The sequence below is a fragment of the Podarcis erhardii genome (assembly GCF_964252035.2).
Source record: "Podarcis erhardii genome assembly, chromosome: 8".
In the NCBI taxonomy this organism is placed as follows: domain Eukaryota; kingdom Metazoa; phylum Chordata; class Lepidosauria; order Squamata; family Lacertidae; genus Podarcis; species Podarcis erhardii.
Genome location: NC_138499.1, coordinates 30878422 through 30902014, shown reverse-complemented (window position 1 = coordinate 30902014; position 23593 = coordinate 30878422).

Genomic DNA, 23593 nt, shown 5'->3' with positions numbered 1-23593 from the left:
CTTTTATGTTGACTCGCTGGGTAATATAAGCCTCTTTTGTATTTTGCTGCTGTTCCTCATTTAATACAACAACCTCAAAAGTGATCTACAGAATAACGAACCAGACATAATAAGTTTCCCCTGGGATTGGAGAACCATTAATTATCAAAATGAATCCTCTCTGAATGCCTCCTAGACCAGTGGTCTGCCTCTATCTAGTTTGTGGTTGCCAACATTGCCTCCATTATGAAGGAATTTAAGATTACCCAGGTGGAAGGTGCATTTGGGGGAAAGCAAAATATTTCTGCACTGCAGTGCAGAGATAAAATATCACCCTTTATTAAGCAGTGAGAGGCAAGTGCTCTGACTGAATGCTTTAATCTTTGCACAAAACATTGAAAACAATCTTCTTGGCATGCAGAGTAAATATTAAAGCAGTGTGCTGGTTAACGTTATTCCTGGGAGTGGGACTAATGTCTAAAGAATGAGGAAAGATATAAATAATGGCGAGGGACGGCTATGAAAAGGCAGTCTCAAAGGGCATCTGCAACATAGAACCAGCACAAATAAAAGTGGCCATTGGTCCATCTAGCATAGCTTGCCGAGATACTCGTGTGTCAGAAATATTTTGCTCATTGTAATTATTATGCAAATAATAAGCTCTAAAAATTTTGTTTCCAGCATCCTGTGCCAAATTCCTCTCCCCCTCTCAGAGTGCTGCTGGCGTTTCAGGATTCATGTATCTATTAGAGATGTGCACAAGCCCTTTGTATCTGTGCTTTTTTTAAAAAAATATCCAATCTGCTTCTTGGTTGTTCTGTGAGTGTAACCAATTCCCTTCAAAGATCTCCCATCTACATGTTTTACACAGGCAGAGATGGGATGGGATATCCCATGTCTCAGGGGGTGATCTGAAAGCACACAATGCAAGAACCTTGCTGAAGCTAAGCAGGTCTAAATTTAGTGAATGCCAGGTTAAAAGTAAAGGTAAAGGAACCCCTGAGCATTAGGTCCAGTCGTGGCCGACTCTGGGGTTGCAGCGCTCATCTCGCTTTATTGGCTTAGGGAGCCGGCATACAGCTTCTGAGTCATGTGGCCAGCATGACTAAGCCGCTTCTGGTGAACCAGAGCAGCGCACGGAAATCCGTTTACCTTCCCGCAGGAGCAGTACCTATTTATCTACTTGCACTTTGACATACCGTACTTTCAAACTGCTAGGTTGGCAGGAGCAGGGGCCGAGCAACGGGAGCTCACCCTGTCGTGGGGATTCAAACTGCCGACCTTCTGATCGGCAAGTCCTAGGCTCTGTGGTTTGACCCGCAGTGCCACCCGTGTCCCTGAATGCCAGGTTAGAAGTACCTGAAAGGGAAATGTCATGCCTCAGAATCCAAGACTGGCTGTCTTGAATGCCAAGGAGGAAAAGTACCATTTCAATGCAACAAACAAACAGTATCACATCACTGACACTGGGCTGGGTTATCATGTGTCATTAACTTCAATGGGCCTGTTTCCAGGTACAGTATAAGAGGACAAAATCTAATTTTGAATATTCTGGGAAGTTTGAGTTACTGTGCAAATTGATCAAGACCTAAAATAGATCCAACTGTGATCCTTCAAACACTCTGAGGATCAGGATACTGATCAGTGAAGGGCTCTGCAAACATTAAATGCAATGTTTGAACAATTTCAGAGCAATTACTTGAATCTTCCTTTTGAGGGAACCCCCCCCCCCAGCATATATTTATTTCTCTGTTTTGAGAACAGCAGTGCTGTTACTATACAGGTAACTCACATCTTATGCAGGGGTTATATTCCTGGTCATCATGCATATAAGCAAAATCGTGCAAAGCTGTTTAAAAATCACTGCACTTATCAGCGAGGGACAAACGTGGCTCTCACTCTTCCACTTAGTCTTCCTTCTTGTCTCTTTTGCTGGATGCTGTTGCAGATGGTATGAAGACCAGGTGGGGTTGACTGGTAGGCAGATGAAGTGCTTAACTGTGGTTCAGATCTAGAGGTGATTGGCAGCTGCCAATCTCTTGAACTCATCAACGTTTTCCGTGGATGGTCTCAGAATGTCTGTAAACCCACGAATGATCTTGCGACTGCATTCCATGGAGAGGTCAAAGTTTGCAATCAGATCGTTTGTGTGCTTTATGACTTGGAAGAGTTGAGAAAATTGCTGCAGCTTCCAGCTTGCTGGCTTATGTTCACCATTCTCACCCTCACATTCTAAACTTGATTTGACCAATTCCTCCAGCAATTCCACAGTCAATACCTGTTGGCCCTCAATTAGCTCTTCCAGTTCTTCTTGGATGAGGTCTACAAAGCTATCACCATCCACTTGCCTGGCCATCTGCACAATGATTTATTATTTTTCTTCTTCATGTGCCTTAAAATATAAATTGTGTCCCCTTTTTTAAGTTAATGGTGGAAAAACATCATTAATAAGAAGGAAGGAAAAGATACAATGTATATGCCTAGAAGGACTTTACAAAGCAGGTCACAGAGCCATCATAAACCAACAAATATAGCATCATCCATTGCAGTTAATTGAAATTTGAAAGGATATGTGTTATTTATTTATTTTTACCAAATGCCTTTCACAGACTAACAAAACATCAGATCAAAATGCCTCAGAAATGATAGCAGGATCTCACATGTGTATCCATTGTCAGTGGGGTTAGGTGTATTTTCTTAAATAAGCTTAAAGTGGAGAATTGCCTAGCCAATAACAACATGAAACAAGTGTGGCAGGCACTGCAGCAACTACAAGGGCAATACGAGGAACACAGTTAATGCTGTTGATGTGTTAGCGAAGGAGCTGAACATCTTCTTTGCCCATGTGTCAATCTTATCATCTGGCCCAGATACTGAAATGCGGTGACCACCTCCAGACATCTTTATCTCCTTTTAAACCAGAAATGTTGTTAAATTACCAGCTGCTGATTCCTGAAATAATAATCCACACAGACAGTATTACACAAAGAACTCATGTATCTGGAGAAGGTATGTTTTCAGATTATGTACACCTGTCATTGCCACCTTTGATGTTACCTGTCACCCCACAGTTGTGCTCCCAAGTCCGGTTTCTTGCTCCCTGAAATCAGCATCACATGAGTGATGGAAGAGTAAGCAGTGGCAGAGCTTCATGCTCTGGCACTGGGGGCAGAGAGCAGGTGGGGGCAGGGCTGGCACGCACCCTGGGAACATGGTGTGCTGCCCACAGGGGCGTGGCATGTGTCCTGGGGGCGTGGTGCCCAATGCGGGTGGGGGGCAGCCGCGATGGTACCCCACTGGGATCGCGCTGCCGGGGCAGTGCACTCCCCCCGCACTCCTCTTCCTCCGCCAGTAATAGTAAGTTGAAAGCACAAACATGAACAGCCAAACCAGTCACTTACTAAGGAAAGAGAAAGCAAAATGAGTAGCTTAGGAATATCTGCACTGCCAAATGCCACATTCAGGAACATCAGACCAGAAGTATGGTACCCTCAAGATGTTATTGATCAGCAGTTCCCATCTTCACTAACTTTGGGCTGGGGCTGAGTTCAAATACATCAGAGGGCACTGCATTGACTAACCCTGCATCAGACTTGCAATACAGTCTTATGTATTCGGAAGTAGGTCCCATTGATTTAAATGAGGTTTACTCTCAGGTACATAAGTGGAATAGGATTTCAATCTTATACAGACTAACCAGGGATAGGTGAGGATGTCATGGAATTCTGATGCAGAAATTGCCAGTGTTTGCTTATTCATCCCATGTCCAGAATGGAAATCAACCCAGTAAATATTGGTATTCAGTGCTGTTGTTTTCTGTCTGCAAACAAAACAGTAATTGATCATCTATTATGGGGGTTCTATGGGGGATGACAGAAACACACAAAAATAATATATAGTCACACCCTTGGAACTGCCTCATGAGGCCTGCTCAGAGCATTGGCTATGGTAACCTCTTGGGTGCTCTTTCGAGTTCTGATTGGACAATCCTCCTTCCAGCTTGCACCTCTAGAATATTGTTAAAGAACATGCACATCAATCAAATTAGCAAAACTCCTAATTCAATAACAATAGATTTCCCTACTAGTGTCTAGTAGAGACATCTTCTTTTAAAAAAGCTTTATTATTATTTTCTTAGAAAAGCAATCAACTGATCTATAAGCTTCTTGAGATGTTGTATACTCGTTTAGGAGGAAAAACATACTTTAGTTCATTCAATCACAAATGCCTGTAATCTTATTTTTCTCTTCTTAATTTGCATTTATGTCTTTTTTTTAAGTGCTACAAATTAAATATTTCAAAAATTGCATGTAATGTACAGTGTGATAAATGCAGTCTAGGCTACTTGGCTAATCACATTTTGCTTGTTGATCCAAAATGTTAATTCACACTGACCTAATTTAAAATGAAACACATTAGGAATCTGAAATGGAATACCATTACTGTTCTCCCAGCTGTTACGTTTACAGACTTTAACATTCTTCCGTGTTGTTTTCCACTGCTAGTTGACATTGATTAAAACATTATTGTTTTGTAGAGAAATAAATTTGATAAATTAGAACACTTGCAAATTGTGTGTTGAATACAACATGCTAAAAGAGTTCCTAACCTTAATGGTCCTTAATGGGGGTGGGAAGACACATAATACTGCCTTAAAGACTTCTCAGCAAGGGCTTTAAGAATACAATATCCAAAGATGCACGTCCTTAGAATATTTCATTAACTATTGATTTTTTTTTTCCTCCATTGGCAGGATAACAACATACTACATGGTTAGCTAGGGATTTGTCCTTTCATTTTGTCCACAGTGGACAAAATATGTAGCAGTTTTACAGAACAATGAAAGCTAGGGGCTCTCTGATCTAGCATTCTGTACTGAGCACAGATGTTTCAAGTACAAAACAGAGCTTCCATTCCATTCATTTTAGTGGAGGAAGGTAATCTGGGCACACAATCCAGAGAGTTACTATAGTTGTCCTCAATGACTTACTTTAGTTTTTATGTTGTTTACTAAATCAGCAAGCCATATTGCTTGTGCCACTTATGGCTGTTGCTCAAGAAATGCAACTCCTAAAATGTGCTAGGTATAAAGAGCTAGTTACTCTAATCTCTGGGAATGTGGCCAAACTACAGTGGTATCCATTAATGGATACATTTTGTAGTCAAACATGCATGTTTATAGCCATTGTGACAAAAGCACTAATATGTATTGGCAGAGTAATACAAGGAATAAAGGAAGATTCCTGTCCAGAAGAATGGCTATGGCCAATTTCTACTGTCTATGTTCTGCCTCCATTGTAGGAAGCAGTATGCAATTTATTGAACATTCAATAAATATTCACATTAAAGAATTCCCTGGGTGCATACCCTAAGGAAATGTTTTCTGAATTCCTGGATTCCAGGACAAGTCACAGCTCGAATAGACACATGTAGTTCTTCTTGTCTAACCTCTTTTCATCTAATCCCCAAGAAGATTAGAATACTAGGCATTACACACACACACCCCACAAAAGTGTTATTCCTATGCATATGTTCAATATCCAGAGACAGACACATTCCCCACTCCTGATTTAAAGCCAGAGCATGCATAACATTAGTTAGTGGGAAATGACAAAAGAAGCTTCTCCTTTATCTGTAATTCATAAACAATATTTTATATTTGAAACTCATGTCAAAATATGAGCCTTTGAGACTCTTTTCCGTGTTGGAGGAAACATGGAGATTCATAATGTGATAGTGGGACTCCATGCAAGAAGCTATTCTATGGATTACACCTAAAAAGTAGGCCACATCCACACTATACATTTAAAGCACTATGATACCACTTTAAACAACAATGGCTTCCTCCATAAGGAAATCTGGGGGCTGTAGTTTGTTAAGGGTGTTGAGATTTATTCAAAGACCCCTATTTTACTCATCGAGTTACAATTCCCAGAGTCCCATTTGAAGAGAATAAATTGTTAAGCCACTCTAGGAATTGTAGTTCTGTGACCAGAATTGGGATTTCCTAACAACTTTTACCCAAAGAATTCTTTCCCATAATTCTTTGGGCAAAGGCATGACTGTTAAAAGTGGTATTGCAGTACTTTCAGTGTATGGTGCGAATATGGCCTGAGCAAGGAGAAGATTGTTTTGAAAGAAAAAGAAGACGTTCCATATTGAATATAATGCTGACAGAAATACCAGCTAATAGGACATGCCAGTTTGGGCATGGAGGGAAGCTCAGCTATTAAATCTTACTTAACATTGCTTGCAGACAGAAGCCTTGCACCCTCTTACTACAGGAATTTATTTCTGTCCCGACTGAATATTGTTTTCAGAGATATTTTTCTATCACTCAGCAAGATCTTTATAATCTTTTGCCCATTTATTTCAGGTGATATCTGTCATGATTGGAGACCAGTATAGTCTGTCACTGTCACACTAATCTGAATTTCAGACCATCTAGATCCTCAACTATCTCATTCTCACATATACTGACTAATGAAGGAGTCCACTGAAAATAATGTATTGCCTCCCTCTCCAATCCTTCATATGATGTGGACTGCATTTGTAATAGCTCCTGGGGCAACTGACTATGTGCTGGCAAACATTCCCCCCCTACTCCATAGCTTTTCTTCCAATAAATTAAAATAGACCATTGATCACTTTCAAGCCACTGTTCCTAAGACATAGGGGTTCCACAAATCCACTTGGCACAATGCCAGCAGTGGTTACCCTCCTCACCCAATCCATGTGACCTCTTCCTCATGCCCTCATGAGGTCTCAGAGTGGGCTCCAAGGTTGAGGGGTTCCTTAGCAATGTGGAGTCTTGATACACATCTCCTGCATCAGTGGGCCACACACACAAACATCTGGCATAGGCAAACTTGGCCCTCCAGATGTTTGGGGACTACAACTCCCATCACCCCAAGCTAACAGGATCAGTGGTCAGGGATGATGGGAGTTGTAGTCCCAAAACATCTGGAGGGCCGAGTTTGCCTATGCCTGCACTAGAAGGAAGCCAGAAAGTCACTGTCTTAAAATATCCTGCAAAGACTCAGAGCAATGCATCATTGAGCACTCTGGGGCTTTGTGGGAAATTAAAAATGGAAGTTTCCCATACCTAGCTGCCTAGCTGGCATAGGGCACCCAAGGCAGGCATCAGCAGCTGCTGGGACCTTGGCAGCTGCGCCCCATGTGATCTAATATTTGGTCAATCCAGATCAGTTCTCTGCATGCCTCAGTTGCAGCTAAGACTCTGTGGAAGACAAAGCTCCAAATCTTTGTTTCCAACTGGTCCAGAAAGCAGGACCATTTCCAAATATAAAGAGAAATCCACCTATTGATCTGTAACCCTTAGCATCTGGTTCTGCAGCCTTCTGACACGTGCCACATTTACAGTCTCTGCTGAAAGAGTAGTCTCATAGACACCATTAATCAAACATGTTTCAGCATACAATTTGCCTTTACTTGGTCATGTTACCATTCAGTTGTGGGCCGCATAGGATCTGATCCACATGATTTTCCTTCAATTGATGGCCTAGTTTGCCTAGTTTCCTGAACCTGTACACTATTATTTATATCACCATTGGCAATATTTTCAATGTCTCCGAAGAAATCTTGATCAACAGCTGGGATAGCTCAACCAGTAGAGAATGAGACTCTTAATCTTAGGGTTGTGAGTTCAAGCTCCATGTTGGGCAAAAGATTCCCGCATTGGAATCTAGTTGGACTAGATGGCTTTCGTGGTTGATACTCACTCATCAGCCCCACCCAACATTGTTGATGGGATCATCATTAGGGATGATGGGAATTATAGTTCAATCATTGCTGCTGTGAATTCATCTGGATTTCTTCCCAGAAATTTTCTCATTTTCTTGCTGTAACTTACAGCTATCCATAATTTGCACCAAGAGGCAAGTAAATGTTATAATATATTTTAGCATGCCTGTCTTTTCTCAAGACTAGTTCTCCAAGTCCTGCCAAAAACTTTGTCACAGAAACAGTTTTTTAAAAACAACAACAATAACCATCATACAAGATTCTGAGAATGGTATAGGGGAGTGTTTCCCAACCTTGTGCCTCCAGCTGTTTTTGGACTACAATTCCCATCATCCCTTGCCACTGGTCTTGCTAGTCAGGGATGATGGGAGTTGTAGTTCAAAAACAGCTGGAGGCACAAGGTTGGGAAACACTGGATAGGGTATCAATGATGTTGTATAATTCAGGAATGGAGGTAAATCTATCCAACCAGAACCTGTCTACCAGCTGGGACACAGCATTTTCTAGAACATCAAAAATAATGTAACACATTCTGACAGATTCCAGGTCAGTCCTGGAAATAGCAGGTGAGGTCTAGTGTAACCTAGGCATGCATTAAGCCCAGCAAGGATCTGATTACATCAATTCGTCACAGACAGTTTAACATCAATTTCTAGCAGAAAGCTGTTTCAAACAACCCTTGGGTGTTTACAGTTCCATTTGCTTTGTAACCATGTTGATCAATAATTCTTTTGCAGAATGATTCTCTGAGTGCTCCTTCACAGATGCAAAATGTAGGTCAATGTACAAAAAAATAAATTCTAAGCATTTCATGGATGAACTGGTGGTGCGTTGAATGTGGCAATATCTTTGATGGGCTCTGCAGTTCAGTACCTGTGCACAGGTAGGCAGGGGCGTAGGAAGGGAGGTGCGGGGGGTGCTGGCTGCCCCGAGTATCATCCCTGAGAGGGTGACAAAATGGCACACCGCAGGGGGTGGCACTTACCGTGGGGCCAGGCCTGCAGCGCACCCAAGCCACGCATCTCTCTTGGGAGTGCCGCGGTGACTCAGGGCCCCGTGCTGCCCAAAATGGCAGCGTGGGGCTTGCATTCGCCAGGTGGATTCCGTGGGCAGCTCGTCGTGCCACCTCCCTGGGCGGATCGCCGTGCTGCCACCCTGGGTGGATTGTCACGGTGCCCCATGGACGGATCACCCCACCCCCGTGCACAGATCGCTGCTCCCATGGGCGGATCACTCCTGCCCTCACCGCTCTGGGTGCCAGAGCAGCTAGCTACACCCGTGCAGGTAGGCCATTCAACCACATATAGATAAAAATATATGCATATTGTTATGTATCCAAAGGTTATTAACTGTTAGCCCACAGTTGCTGGCAATACTACAAGAACAGAAACACATGATGAATCGTTAATTTTGCAAAGATAATTAGGAAATAACTTCGTAAAAGTGACTTTTTTAAACCTATCAACAAGTGATGTTGGAATGACATATTATATGAAGAAGCAGAACTGGTCTAGGAATTACACTGCTTGTATTTTTCCCGGGCTTGCCACCATATCATGTCATATCCACAAAAGTAGTCACGATAGTCCAATCTAAAGGAAAATATAAACAGTGTCTATGGTGTTGAGCCACACAATACCGATACACTGCAAGGTTTCCTAAATCAACTCCAATGTGTTAGATTTACACTACAATAGCATAAATTTTGTGAAACAGCAAAGAAAAATAAATTACCATCTACCAGAAGATAAATCTCTAGCTTGCCTATGTAGCATGCAACATGTGCATGCATATTTACAGCCACTACTGAGGAAAGGGAAAACAGAAAGCAATTCATTGCTATCACTTCAATAAGCTACAGAATGTTAAGTAGCTTATTGATTTGTTTAACAAACGTGTGGAATGGGGACTAGAGAAGAAATAATTACGAACTCAGAATGAAACAAATGCACATTTATTTATTAATAAAATTAAGTTGTGTATGCTCCCTGCATGCAGATTAAAAGATCTGCAACAATACCTTCATTATAACATTACTATGTTTCAGGACTAGAAAGCTTGCCATCTCATTGTGTTCACAGATACTCTCCCTTTCCTCCAGTGTGGATAACAACTGTGGATTGCAGTATGTGTATCTTTCCCGCCCCCCACCGCCCCACCCAAATGAGCAGGTTTCAAATGAGCTGCTTGAATTTGCTGCATATGGGTAACTCCATACATCCTTGGGCTTCTGCCAGGGCACCAGCACCTATGTGGGGTCCACTGACAAGGCCTGAGCTGCTCTCCCTTTATTTTCATTTTTATTTTTGGCCTGGCACACTGAGCAGCACTTGGCAGATACATTTGTGTGCCCAGGCGGAGACCCCCAACCCCTGGGAGACAGCCCGAGAGCAATGAGTCACACATGGCAACGTGTATTGGGATTTAAAATGGCCACAACTTTATTAACAGTTTCAGATGTAGGAAACCTTGGCTTAGGCATTGGGAGTGTATCCCTCTCAGCTCCCCAGAAGGGGAACTGAGGCACAGCAGGGTTAATCAGATCAGAGGGGGGCACTGCAAAATGCCTGTTTACACAGCCAGCCCCTCCCCCCTTCTCCACGCAACTTTAGGAAGTTCATTGACAACCTTTCAACGTATGGCCAGTGACTCCCTTCACACAAGCCCCTTTAACGGGGAACCCTGAAAATGCCATTGTGAGGGGGGGGTGAGTCACCACTTCACGACCACCCCCCATAAGAATAACAGACTAAAGGATTCCGCCCAAGGCCTAAAACCGCCAAAGTTGTGACAATTGCTAGGGGGAAGGTGAAACCTGAGGAGCAGGGAAAATTCCTTCCCAGCTCAACAGCAACCATCATAAGACCATAGCAATGCCCGCAAACCTCTCGGTCCACTCACCTGGCCCTGGCCCCAGCGAAGCCGCAGATTGCCTTGTTTAAATAGGTGTTTGGCAGGAACCCCAATAGTCCACAGCTGTGGGAAGGCAGGCCAGCTCAGGCCAACCGGCATGTCTCAGGGGAGATTGGGAGTGCTGTGCGACAGTCCACAAATGGTGCCCACCGTCGGACAGGTGAGCGGTTAATCTCTGGATCCAGCTTTATATATGATACTGAACTGTGAAGCAGGAAGTTCTCTGTTGAACTCTTGTCTCTTGCCAAGAATTCACTAGATGCTCGTCTTTACCAAAACACCACCTCGCTCCACTTGTCAAACCTTGTTACCTTTGTAAAACTCAACCTCATCCCACCTGCAAAATAGCAATAAGAAGAAGAGTATTTTCAGAGTTGTTGCACAGATTATTGAGAGAATGTTTGAGAAGCATTTTGAATGCTTTAAGGTGCTCTACAAGGTATAAATGTTATTTATTTCCAGCAGAAACACCACAAAGTCTTCACGTGGTTCAAACAAAACTGATTTGCCCTTTCTGTAGGTGGTATCCCACTGCTGACAAATTAACTACTGTACAGTATCACCATAGAACAGGACACAATTCTGTGTTGAGTACAATACTGAAGAACATCTGCAATAAAGGTTCAGTCAAGTTTAAAAGAGTTCCTTTGGTAACATTGCCAATTACTCATATTATTTCCCCTAAGCAGTTCAACACATTGCCCAAGACAGCACAGGATAAAAGGAACACGATAATATTGGGGGGGGGGGGTTGTAGAATAATTTATTAGGACATTTTAAAAGACTGGCGAAAAAGCAAAGTGAACAAAGTAGACTTGTTTGCTTCTATGAACTCTCTATAAGTGACAGATCCCTATTCAAAACTTTTCAAAGAACTGTAGGTGTGTATGAAGGGGGGGAAACCCTTCATAGGTAGGAGTAGGAGACAATTTTGAATAGTAATATACATAAGATTGTATGTGAGATCAATTTATGAGATGTGAAATGCTACAATAAAGCACTGCTCTACTATTTTTTTAAAAAAAGAAAGGAAAAAAGAAAATCTGTATAGAAATGAAAACTGACAAATCTGAAAATAATTCTTGGAAATAAGAGAAAATCAGACAGGTTTGTAAACTGTATTTAATTTATCCCCCATTCCTAGCCAGGGTCTCTGTCTGATGTTTAAAAAAAATACAATTTGCAATGAAGAAATAATAACAGTCCAAACACAAGCATCTTTATATTAGGTGTTCGCCCATGAAATCACTGAGGACTAGTGACCAGTGAGGCTATACAGGCAGGGCTGCACTGCTCTCCGGTCTTCCTAATACTGTTTGTCACTGCAGGGAGCTGCAGGGTGGGAATGGGAATATCAGTAATGTGAGATTCCTTGCACGTGTGTAACCATTGAATACAACCCAAGCATCTTTGTTTAAGCAGCAGACAATATGCCATACAATGTCTGGATGAAAATGTTAGCTGTTTATTCACAAACTGAGAATACATGTTCAGCTGGTTGATGTAAATAAAGAGTTCTATGGCCCCAAAATAACTATAGCAAGTCTGGATAAAAATAGAAACAGCCAACTGTGTAGCCAAGAACTTGTATAAGAACTCATCTAGCACATTTAAAGAAATAATAAAAATAAAGATCTGAAGAAAAATCAATTGTCCTCAGATTAAATCTCATTTGGTTTACAATGCTCCATGTTGTGGAGGGCAAAGACTCTGCTAGGATGCAGAAAAGATATACAGGGAAATAACACAGAACTTGTTCTGAGGTTTGTGGAATGCCCTCCCCTTTGAGATTCTCCTGAGCATTTGGCACCCAGTGAAATCATACCTGTTATCACAGCTGGAGGTTGTTTGAGCAACACCTCAGTTGGGTTAAGATTTAGGTGGGTATCTATCTCTGAACATGATGGGCAATTTCTGTGCCTTGACAAAGGTACTTTATTAACCAGGACTGCAATCCCATAAAGGATGAAGAAGGTTAATATATTTCAACTGAACTGCAATAAGAGTTATTTCTGCATTGGAGCATCCATAAGAATGAAACAAAACTCATCAAGGATGCACTTTGTCTCCCTATTTTTAGATCTGTATTTGTATGATCTGGTGCTCAAGTTCAGTTCACCTAGGTTCACGCTTCCAAATTGGGAAGCATGGCAGTTTTCATATTGCTGTGTGCAGATTGTGCTGTATTTTTCTTTTTAACAAAGGTAAATCTTAGAAGGGGTTTTAAGTGATTTTCTTCATGCCAGAATAGTGAAAAGCTGGTTATAAATTATGATAAAACTAAGCTCAGTCTTCTTTAGAGACGATCTGTTTCTATGTGCTATATGCTAGATGGTCATCTGTTAGGAGTGACAGTCTTTCAGTACTTACTGTAAGCCACTCTTTACTATTTTTAATACAGTATATGCTGTAAGCCACTCGGAGCGGTTGGGAAACCAGCCAGATGTGTAGGGTATAAATAATAAAATAATAAAAATAATAATAATTACTACTATTACTACTACAGGATTGTCTCACTCTGCTTTAAAACCCATGTAAAATGTGCTATTTCCATGGCACCTCAGACCTCACAGGCTGTCCTTATCTCAAAAACAACTAACAAATATGCTGCGCTTAGGCACTGATGTTCCACCAGATTTCGATACTCCTATTTACTCTTCAAGATTAAAGCAAACATCAAAGTGTAGTCATCATCATAAGGGTGGCAAAGGAGCACTTAATCAAATATAATCAGATATCTTGGAAACAGGCACAAAATGGAATATTTTCCAGCATAGAAATTGATGATCATTTTGTTTTGAGGGCATATCCTTGAGAACACAACTGTTCAGGCACAGATGTGCAGGCTGCACAATAATTTCTTTGCCGCATTATTTATTGTGTGCCCACAAAATACTGAACCAATAAACCAATGGTAGTCCCTTTGTTCCATTGCTACCTAGCCAGGTCCAGCCTATTGAGGGAATGTGTTTGGCTGATAAAACCTAGGCTGGAGGAATGTGTTGCCTGATTCAGTTCCCAGTGCTGACTCACATCATGCCTCCTGTACTGCTTCACACCACAAATGTTTTTGCCTGACTAGAATGTTTCCTTGAACTCTGGCAGTGCCTCTCATTTGTCTGGATGGAGAACGGAGAGGGGTGTGTGAGCATGGGTACCAACAAGCCTACTGTGCAAAGGTAACATTTGCATTTATGGTTCCATTCATTTCTGCTTCTAGCCCTGTCCACCCCTGGTTTGTGGCCCTTGGAAGCTTGCCCAGAGGCTAATGTGGGCCTCAGGCTGCAAATGTTTTCCTCATCGCAGATTCAGCCAAATACACTTAACTAGCTTGCTGTTTATTTTCCTCTGTTTTGTTTATCCATGTGACATTACACTACAAGCCTGACAGATATCTAACAAGTCGTGTACTGCCAAATGTTCTATCACTCAAAAAGACAGCCAAGTCAACCATTAAGATTTGCACCCATCAAAAACCTTCATTTATATTCAAGGCTTTCTTACTGTCAGCATAGTTCTCAGCGGAGCTCAGAGCCACACAGACTCCATTAGCAACCAATAATAAAGGGAAGTCGAAATGAACTCCATTCCTTTTGCTCCCCCCCCCCATTTTTTTTTCTGTTTTAGCTACATGCATGGCTTCCAGGTGACCTCTGAATGTAGACAGAAGCATCCAGAGTGCTCAAGGCAAGTATGTTGTCATGGTAACACTGAAGAAGAGGGCCCCGGCATTTAGAGACTTACAAACAGGTAATTAAATACACCCAGAAGCAGAGAACAAATGCTGGATGCTGCCCCTGATGTAAACCGTGAATGAAGATAGCTTCTTAACCTTTCACCTTGTGCTGATAATTTGCTGCTCGCAATTTTGCTCTTATTTACATGGATTCATTTTCTGATCGGCTTTCACCAAGGACAAATATAATATGTCGATATTAGGGCAGCAGAGAGATTATGATTGACAACATATGCTCCATGGCTGCTTTAATCAGCCTCTTACACAAAATCTAGTCATCTCTTTATAATGATGATGGCAGAAAAAGCAGAATAATAATCGTCTACAGCTGCCATGCAGCTAGTTTAAAGCAAATATATATATTCATTTATTCTCATCATTTCTGTGATGCCTATTCACACAACAGGACTTGGAAAGCACATTTTGTATGAGTAAATGAGTTGGTAGCTATATTCCCCACGGCCTTGAGGAATTATTATTTTTCTCTGGGATACAGAAGGCATGTGTTTGAATTTTCGTTTTTCATTGCCTGTGCTTCCTAAACACCTCTCTGCATGCTTTTCTGATATCTTATTTCACAAGTCAGCTAGCAAAAAAAAAGTATGAGGTTAAAATTATGAATCTAAACTGCTAACAGGACAGATCCAAATATCAATGCACCAATTCTAAAGCATTTCAGCATCCGGGAATTAATTGCACAGGTAGAATGAATGAATAGCATGTTTGCAAAGTTAAGACTTAAAACCTATATTTACCTGGGAGTAAGCCCCACAAAATTTAGTAAGACTTACGTTTGAATAGATATGTAAAGGATTGCAGTGTGATTCTCTGTGTTTTAAGGCTTTAAAGCATGGTGTGCTTTGTATCAATACTTAAATTGAGATGGCATTTGGGGAGCAGCCATCCCAGCACTAGTTGTATGGTGACAGCATGCAGACAGGGATGGAGCTACCTGTCCCGGCACCTGGAGTGGCGTGGGGCTCGGCTAGCCGGCCCATGGGGGCAGGGCTAGCGGCCCACACGGTGAGCGTCCCTAGCCGCTCGCTGCCCGTGCAGCGAGTGGGGGGGGCGCTGCTAGCAGCCAGTGCAGTGAGAGTCCCTAGCCGCCTGCCTGCTGCCCACGTGGCGAGCGTCGAGAGGGGCGCTGCTTGCGGCAGCATCATCCCTAGCGGCCCACCACCCATGCAGCAAGTGTCCAGGGGCACTACCCGCATGGCAAGGGCGGTCGGCAATGTCACCCACCCTCATGGCTGACACCCGGTGTGCACCACACACCCTGCACCTGCCTTCCTCCACCAGTGCACCCAGAGCCAGTTAGCTATAGGCAGTTGGACTTTCTGAGAACTGCAAGGATTGCCTTGCTGCTTGAGACCATGAACCATACAGACTGGTCTTCTGTCTCCAACAGCAACCACCCAGGCAATGATCATCTCATGTGTTTGCTCCCCAGCATATAGCATTCAGAAATATACTTGCTCTGCACCTGAAGTTTCCATTTAGCTGCCATGCTTAAGAGAATTTGGCAGACCTGTTTCCCATATCTACTGTTAGACCTAGGTTAGCAGGTATATAAAGCTAATCTTTTTTAGGGTGCTAACTAGTTTTCTGAGCATTTCTTGGTGTTTGCTTCAAAGTCATCCCCTTTCCAGTTCTATCCTGTCCTAATTCTTGCATTCCATGTAGAAGCTTCTCCTACCTCATTGATCAAAGAATGATTTATTTTGTAATATGATTGAACACAATATATGCATACCCATGGCATTCACTTTAAGAGTTAAATTACATGACTGTCCAGCAGAAAGCCAAACATTAACATATCAACAGTTGATCACTCAAAGCTGGATGCTTTCCGATTACTGATCTTCCAACCTAATACAAAATGCATTTTAGTAGCGACAGAAGGGATTGATCTTCATGTTTTATACAAGAGTATTTCTTGGCAGTGTCACATGGAAGATTTACGAACCCTGTAAATATTAGGAGTGCAGCTAGGCATATAGTGGATCTTTTAAATATTACAGAGGCTCGGCTGCAATCTCTAACTCCACTCATCCTTTAATAAGCAATGTAGATTTCATGATTTTGCAACTCAATTTGCAACCTGTGCACTAAAAACAGAAAGGGCGGAAAGCTGTGGTCAAAGGAAGATGAGTTACATCTTCAGACGAATATACCAATCACCAACTGATACCCATGTAGAAAAATGTCTCTACACAAGAACAGGATCCTGGTCTAAGATGGGCCTTTGGTCTGATCCAGAAGGCTCTTCTTGTGTTCTTATTTATGGTGGCACAGTGAAGACATGTTCAGCAACCTTCCCCTTCTCAGACAGTCCCATCTATGGTGGTAAATATCATCTGTGGTGCTAAATACAGTTTACTGATGCTAAATCTAAGGTGTCAAATATTAGGGCTCTGCATTGGATTCAGCCAAGGTCTGGGCCAAATTGGGCTTATTTGGATGGATCCAAGCATTGAGGGCCAGGCTGGGTGGCCCATAGAGGACATCAGTCAGGAAGCAGAAGCAAAAGCAATGGAACCCAACCCCTGACATGGGTTATTCCATCCCATCCCATCTGACCCTTTCTACCATCTGTTGGTGACCCAAGGAAGATGGATAAACCAAGAAATCTACAGCCAAATATCACTCAGCTGTGTGTGTGTATGACTCCCATTTGCCCTCTTGTTCTCTGCTACGGATACAATGGGCATCTTGTTTTCAAGGTGGTGGTTTCCCCCCCCCCCCAAGGGGATTTTATAGCAGAGATGAATTTGCCATTTTAATAAGAATGTTCTAGAACAGGATGAATCAGAGCTATGTTGCCTTGAAAGACAAAGTTTATGAGAAAAGAGGCTTGCCAGCTCATACAAAACAATATTCATGGGGTTTCAATATTTTCACACAGCTGGCTTGTACCTTCCACCATGTGGCATAGGGAGAGCTAGGGGGTATCAAACTTAAGTGGATATTTTTGTTTCTAAACCTGTGAAAAAATGTGACTAACTAAATTTTGAACAAGAGGTGAGAGAGATATGATTAAAGTTTCTAGTTTGCACCACAAAGGAGAACAAAGGAAGCTTTAAAGGGGGGGGGGTTAGCATCCTCTGGTACCCAAAGGGGAAAATCCAATAATGTGCTCCTATTCAGAGATCAAATGTCACTGAGGAAATTAATGGAGAATTTAAAAACTGAGCAGTCCTATGGGGGTGTTATCTGCTAATTGTCCACTTCATAATGTTAGCTGGATGATTTAAATGCAGTGGGGTATTCATATCTGACAATATCTTAGCCTGGGGTGGGTGTATTATTCAAGGCTGTGTAGGTAACTGGTAATTTCTTAACTAAAAATAGTATACGTCCTTACCATTTGGAAAGCTAGAAAATCTTCTTCTTTTGATAACATGGTGAAATTACATGTTATTTATTGTGTAACAGGCAGCTATATATTTCACATCATTTTATTTATTTTATTTTAAAATAGCATTTATTAAAGGTTTTCTTGGGTTACAAAAATTGTCTCTATTTTCAGGTCATAGAGTCTTTTCTACAGATCAGTTACATTCAATGTGAGACATTAATGTTATATACAGTAGAAGGTTGAGGGAGAAACGAGGTGAGGAGAGGGGGAAGAGGGGGTGGCAAATTTGCATTCTTTTACTTAGCGTATGTGTGAGGCTTTGTGTCAGCATTACTTGGGTAGTTTCTCTATTAATTTGTTAGTTTTCATTGGCAATGGGGGGGGGCAGGGAGAGCCCTGGGCATGGTCTGTTGCCTTCAGTTGACTGCAGTGAGTTTTTATAACTTTTTAATTCCATCCGAGTTAGGTTGTTAATCTATCATATGCTTTTAGCTTTTTGCATTTCATCTGTGTTGTTTTAATTTGTATGAGCCGTCCTGAGTCCTGGCCTAGGAAAAGGGCAGGCTATAAATCACCATCATAATATCTCTTCCTTTCCTTAAATGGATTACAGTAAGTGTGGAGGGCACCACACTGACTCCCCTCCCCCCCAGCTTTGAGCATCTATAGCAGCCCTTTCCTCTCTTGTGCCCCCGTAATGTGGTACCTTGGGTTACAGACACTTCAGGTTACAGACGTTTCAGGTTACAGACTCCGCTAACCCAGAAATAGTACCTTGGGTTAAGAAGAAGAAGAGTTTGGATTTGATATCCCACTTTATCACTACCCTAGGGAGTCTCAAAGCGGCTAACATTCTCCTTTCCCTTCCTCCCCCACAACAAACACTCTGTGAGGTGAGTGGGGCTGAGAGACTTCAAAGAAGTGTGACTAGCCCAAGGTCACCCAGCAGCTGCATGTGGAGGAGTGGAGACGCGAACCCGGTTCACCAGATTACGAGTCTATCGCTCTTAACCACTACACCACACTGGCTCTCACACTGGGTTAAGAACTTTGCTTCAGGATGAGAACAGAAATTGCACGGTGGCAGCAGGAAGCCCCATTAGCTAAAGTGGTACCTCAGGTTAAGAACAGTTTCAGGTTAAGAACGGACCTCTGAAATGAATTAAGTTCTTAACCCGAGGTACCACTATATAGGGGTGCTGCAGGAAACAGAAAACATAGGAAGCTGCCTTATACCCAATCAGGCCATTGGCCCATCTAGCTCAATACAGAAATCTCTCCTAGCCCCACATAGAGATATCAGATGGAACCAACGACCTTCTGCTTGCAAGATAGATGCTCTAGCACTGAGCCATGGCTCTTCCCCAAAGCTGTGCATGGGGACTTGAGTAAGAATGGGCTTCTGAATGTTTCTGCCTAGAGGACGTGGAGAGATAAGAGGCAAGGCAACGGTGCACAAGCTCAGAAACGTCTTGATGGAAGAAACCTCCAAAGAAGGAGAGTCCACAACTGCCCGAAGAATTCCATTCCACTTTTCCATGGATCTTTTTTTAAAAAATGGAAAACCACATCGCCAAATATATAGGAGTGCAAATTTTGAAGGACAGCTGCTTTTCACTTCATGTATAAGTTCTGGATGTGTGAATTAGGCAGGTTCTCATACAAATGCAAACAGAATACATTTCTCCCTCAACTCTACCTTGCATCAGGGGCCATGAGGAAGGATTGCTAAATCCGATTGATGTGCCTGTTTAGAGCTCCCATCAGCTCCAAGCAGAAAGAGGAGGAATGGATTTAAAGGGCCCCGACAGCTTCACCAGGACCCTTAGAGAAACTTTTCCTTGTTGCTTGGCACTGATAAGAGTTCTGAGTGGCTACAGAGCCAAGGAACCACCGGTTTAATCCTTGCTCTCTGTCTCCAATATACCAGCGCTCCATGCTGGGGACGTTGAAGGGATTTAAAAATAACAACTTCCTCACAGCAGCTCCATAACACTGCTCTCCACAGCACCTGAACTGCCACTGATCCATCTGCCCCCATCTCCCAGGAAATCCACCAGGGGGCAGGAATCTTTGGAGGGGGCCGTTTTGCCCCAGGTCCTCCCAAACCAGGAACCAGCTCTGGCTTACCATGAGCGGCCTTGAGCACACTTTGGTACAGAGCGCCAGGCAGAAATCGCGAGTGTAAATAAATAATTAATACAGATAAATAATTAATACAGATATTAATTCAGCATCTGCAGCTCAATGTGCAAAATCAGGTATAAGCTATGCTTTCAGTATTTTACAAGAAGCAGAAAAATCCTACTAGTATGCCTAACTATTTTCAAAGTGTATGACAAATATTTCAATTTATACTCTTCTTAAAAGTTTCACTGCTGAATATATATGTATATATTCAGGGTGGTATATACGTCACCCTGGACCAATAAAAGCATATTATTCTGGCCATTAAGATGCTCCCATTTACAAATTTAAATATTACTTTAATTTAAATTCAGCCAGGATGCTTCTAAGTGGAAGGGAACACAAAAGGTTATGAAGGTCTGATTTTAATTTGCACCACAAATCTATATATTGATCATGTTCTAAATAAAACATTTTGCTTTAATAATCTTAAAGGCATTTCCCTAGTAGCTTCTGCTGCTGAAGGCTTCCAGCTAAACAGCAGACTTTATTGGCTCCTGTAGCAGAAGCACAAACAAAGTATAAACCTTTGAGGCATGTGAAATTATACATTAATAATGAACGAATACCAAATAATAAACAGAACCTTTTGCTGTTCTGCTTTGGAATGCTGGAGCAAAATCGACGCAAGGAGGAACAAGGGGAGCTCTATTCGATGTGCAGATTTATGGGGACGTTGTTCTCTATGTGCACAAAAATCCAACTAATGTAACGATAAACTCAAAGCAATTTTAATAAACATGCATCAGAAGAAAATGAAAAATTGATGTGTTTATAAATAACATATTTTGTGCAAAATAAGCTGCTAAAGCCTTGGGTTTAATTGCACAAAGTCAGAAAATTTCAGCGTTATGAATCCAGAGAATTTATCACTTTACATAACTGCAGGGTTGCAGCTATAAAATGGTTTGCCTGCATGTGGTACAGAAATAAATAATGAGTGCATTAGGAAACGTGAATGCATTCATGGGCTCAAATTAAATTGTTTACATTCATGAATGCAAGAGCAGACTGCAAAGCTTGGGAATGTAGCAACATTGTAAGCTTCCTTAAGCTAAGACTACTGGTCCACCCAGCTTAGTACTGATCACAGTGATGCAGTGGCAATACAGGCAAAGGCCTACTTAGCCCTGTCTAGAGATACTGGGAACTTAACACAGAACCTTCAGCATGCAAATCATAGTCCTTCCGCAAGCTTTCACAGCTGGAGCAGACCTTTCCAAAGATGGGCAGCTCCATGCATGGATATCAAAACATTTGGACGATCTGTGCACCACCAACTTTGACACGTAGAATATTTTCTCTGATCTCAGATTGAATTTCATGATGCACACATGTCTTCTGTAATCTCTAGGCTAGACTGTGCCTCTCACTTCACATCCACGTGACCTAGAAAGTGGGCGAAAAATTGCAACAGTATCTTTGATCACATGGAGAAGCATGGCGGCTGGGGTCCATTGCGTCATGCTACTAGTTGTGTACGCTCAACAGAGCTTGGGAAATCTTAAGTCACAACTTCCAGTGGATGGGAATTTTCAAAAAGTTTCTGATGCAACATGGGGGTTGGCTGCTTAATTATGAAAGTGAAAAATCCCAGGCTGATGGTTGTGTACATGGGAGGTCCACGCTCTCGCTCTTCAGCCATTTCTGTTACCATAACAGCACTTTTTGAAGCAGATATAATCAGAGGCATCACATGGAGAAACAGGCTGCTTTTCAACAGTATGAACAGCTGCTGAGTTTACACATGTTAACTCTTTAAGAATGGAAGTTGATGCAGTGTCTTAACACAGGTAAATAAAATGTGTTTCAGCATATATCAAAGCCAGAGTTGATCCTAAAAGGCCACAACTTACAACAGGGAGGGAGAACCTGTGGCCATCCTTGTGTTGTTGGAGCAGGGCCGGCCCAGCCATTAGGCAGAGTGCAGCTGCTGCCTCAGGCGGCAGAAGAAGTAAAGAAGTGACACATTCATTGGTGCTGAATTGGGGTGAGATTGTGTCCATTTTGGGTGAGATTTCACCCCAAATCAGCTAGACCTTGCCTGAGATTGACGTCGATGCTGGCAGTGCTTCTCCGCCAGTGACAGATGTGGCAGACTGTGAGGTGGCAGCAGTGGCAGTGGCAGCAGAGAGAGTGGTGCTGGCGGCTGCAGTAGCAGGTATGGTGTTGGCAGGAGCAGCCACTGCAGCAGGGTTAGACATGACCTGGCAATGGAGCTGCCGCGGCCGGGTGCGCCTCGCCACGGCAGAGGAGGACTGCTCTCTGTCCCTGGGTCAGAAGAGCTGCTGCCACCAGGCGCGAGGTGTGCCACCCACTGTTGAAGCTATATCAGTGACAAGAAAACTACCTTGCCAGTGTGGTGTAGTGGTTAAAAGCGATAGACCTGTAATCTGGTGAACCGGGTTCGCTTCCCTGCTCCTCCACATGCAGCTGCTGGGTGACCTTGGGCCAGTCACACTTCTTTGAAGTCTCTCAGCCCCACTCACCTCACAGAGTGTTTGTTGTGGGGGAGGAAGAGAAAGGAGAATGTTGGTCGCTTTGAGACTCCTTCGGGTAGAGATAAAGCGGGATATCAAATCCAAACTCTTCTTCATCTTCACCTTTAGCCCAGCCTTTGGGCAGGTTTGGCTAGGAAATTTAAAACAAGTCAAGCTGTGCATACCTTTTTTTAAGGGTGACTGTAGATTTTTCTTTAAGAAATAAATCATATATTACTACCTTTCAATATTAATTATGGTAATTCTTTTTCCCATGGGTTGTGAATCAAATAACCCAAAATTGTATCGTGTAAGTGTGTAATTTTCATTCATATATATATATATATATATAGCTTCTTGGTTTCTTTATTTTTGTATGTCACTGAATTATATTTCTTTATTAAATAAATAAATATAAGTATATTTGTTAACAGTCAACAAGATTAGGCTAGATGGACCAATGCTCTAACCTGAAGCAAGAGAGCTTCCTTTATTCACCATAATTTCTCCCCCACAAAACAATCTGATACTATGTGGTTCATAATGCTGGTGCCATCGTGGTTCAACCATACTAATTTATGCATGTGCTGGGGTTGAAATGGAGCAGGTAGTGCTTCGAAGACTGTTTTGCAATATTGATTTTTAACCATGGCATTAAGAGAATGATTGATGTCCAATGCAAATGGGTATTTGGCATTGTCTTTTGATTCTTGGCTGAAAATTCAGACATATATCCATAGCAACAGAGGAGCAGATATCTTTGGGAATAGGGCGATCATGATACGTCTCCTTCTGTGCCTCAGTGACAAGCGTTTTGTATGTCCTCAAGGTGTTTCTTTGCCACAGTTTTATACTCCTACATGGTTTAAATGATCCACAACAACAAGGCAGGTAGTGTCCATCCTATTGTTTTGTAATCATGATTTTAAAATGAAAAGCAGCTGTCACTGGTAATGTCAAAGCACATTTGCATAGTCAGGACCCATATTTAATGTTGTAATCGATTGCATTTATTATGTACTGTGTATTTTCTGTTTTTTATATTGTGATTTTATGTTGTGAACCACCCTGAAATCTACAGCTTTGGGGGGGTATGCAAATTTTAACAACAACAACAACAAAATGAGAGCTAAAAACATCTGGCATGCTTACAAATGCCAAGCATTTGGGAGGATA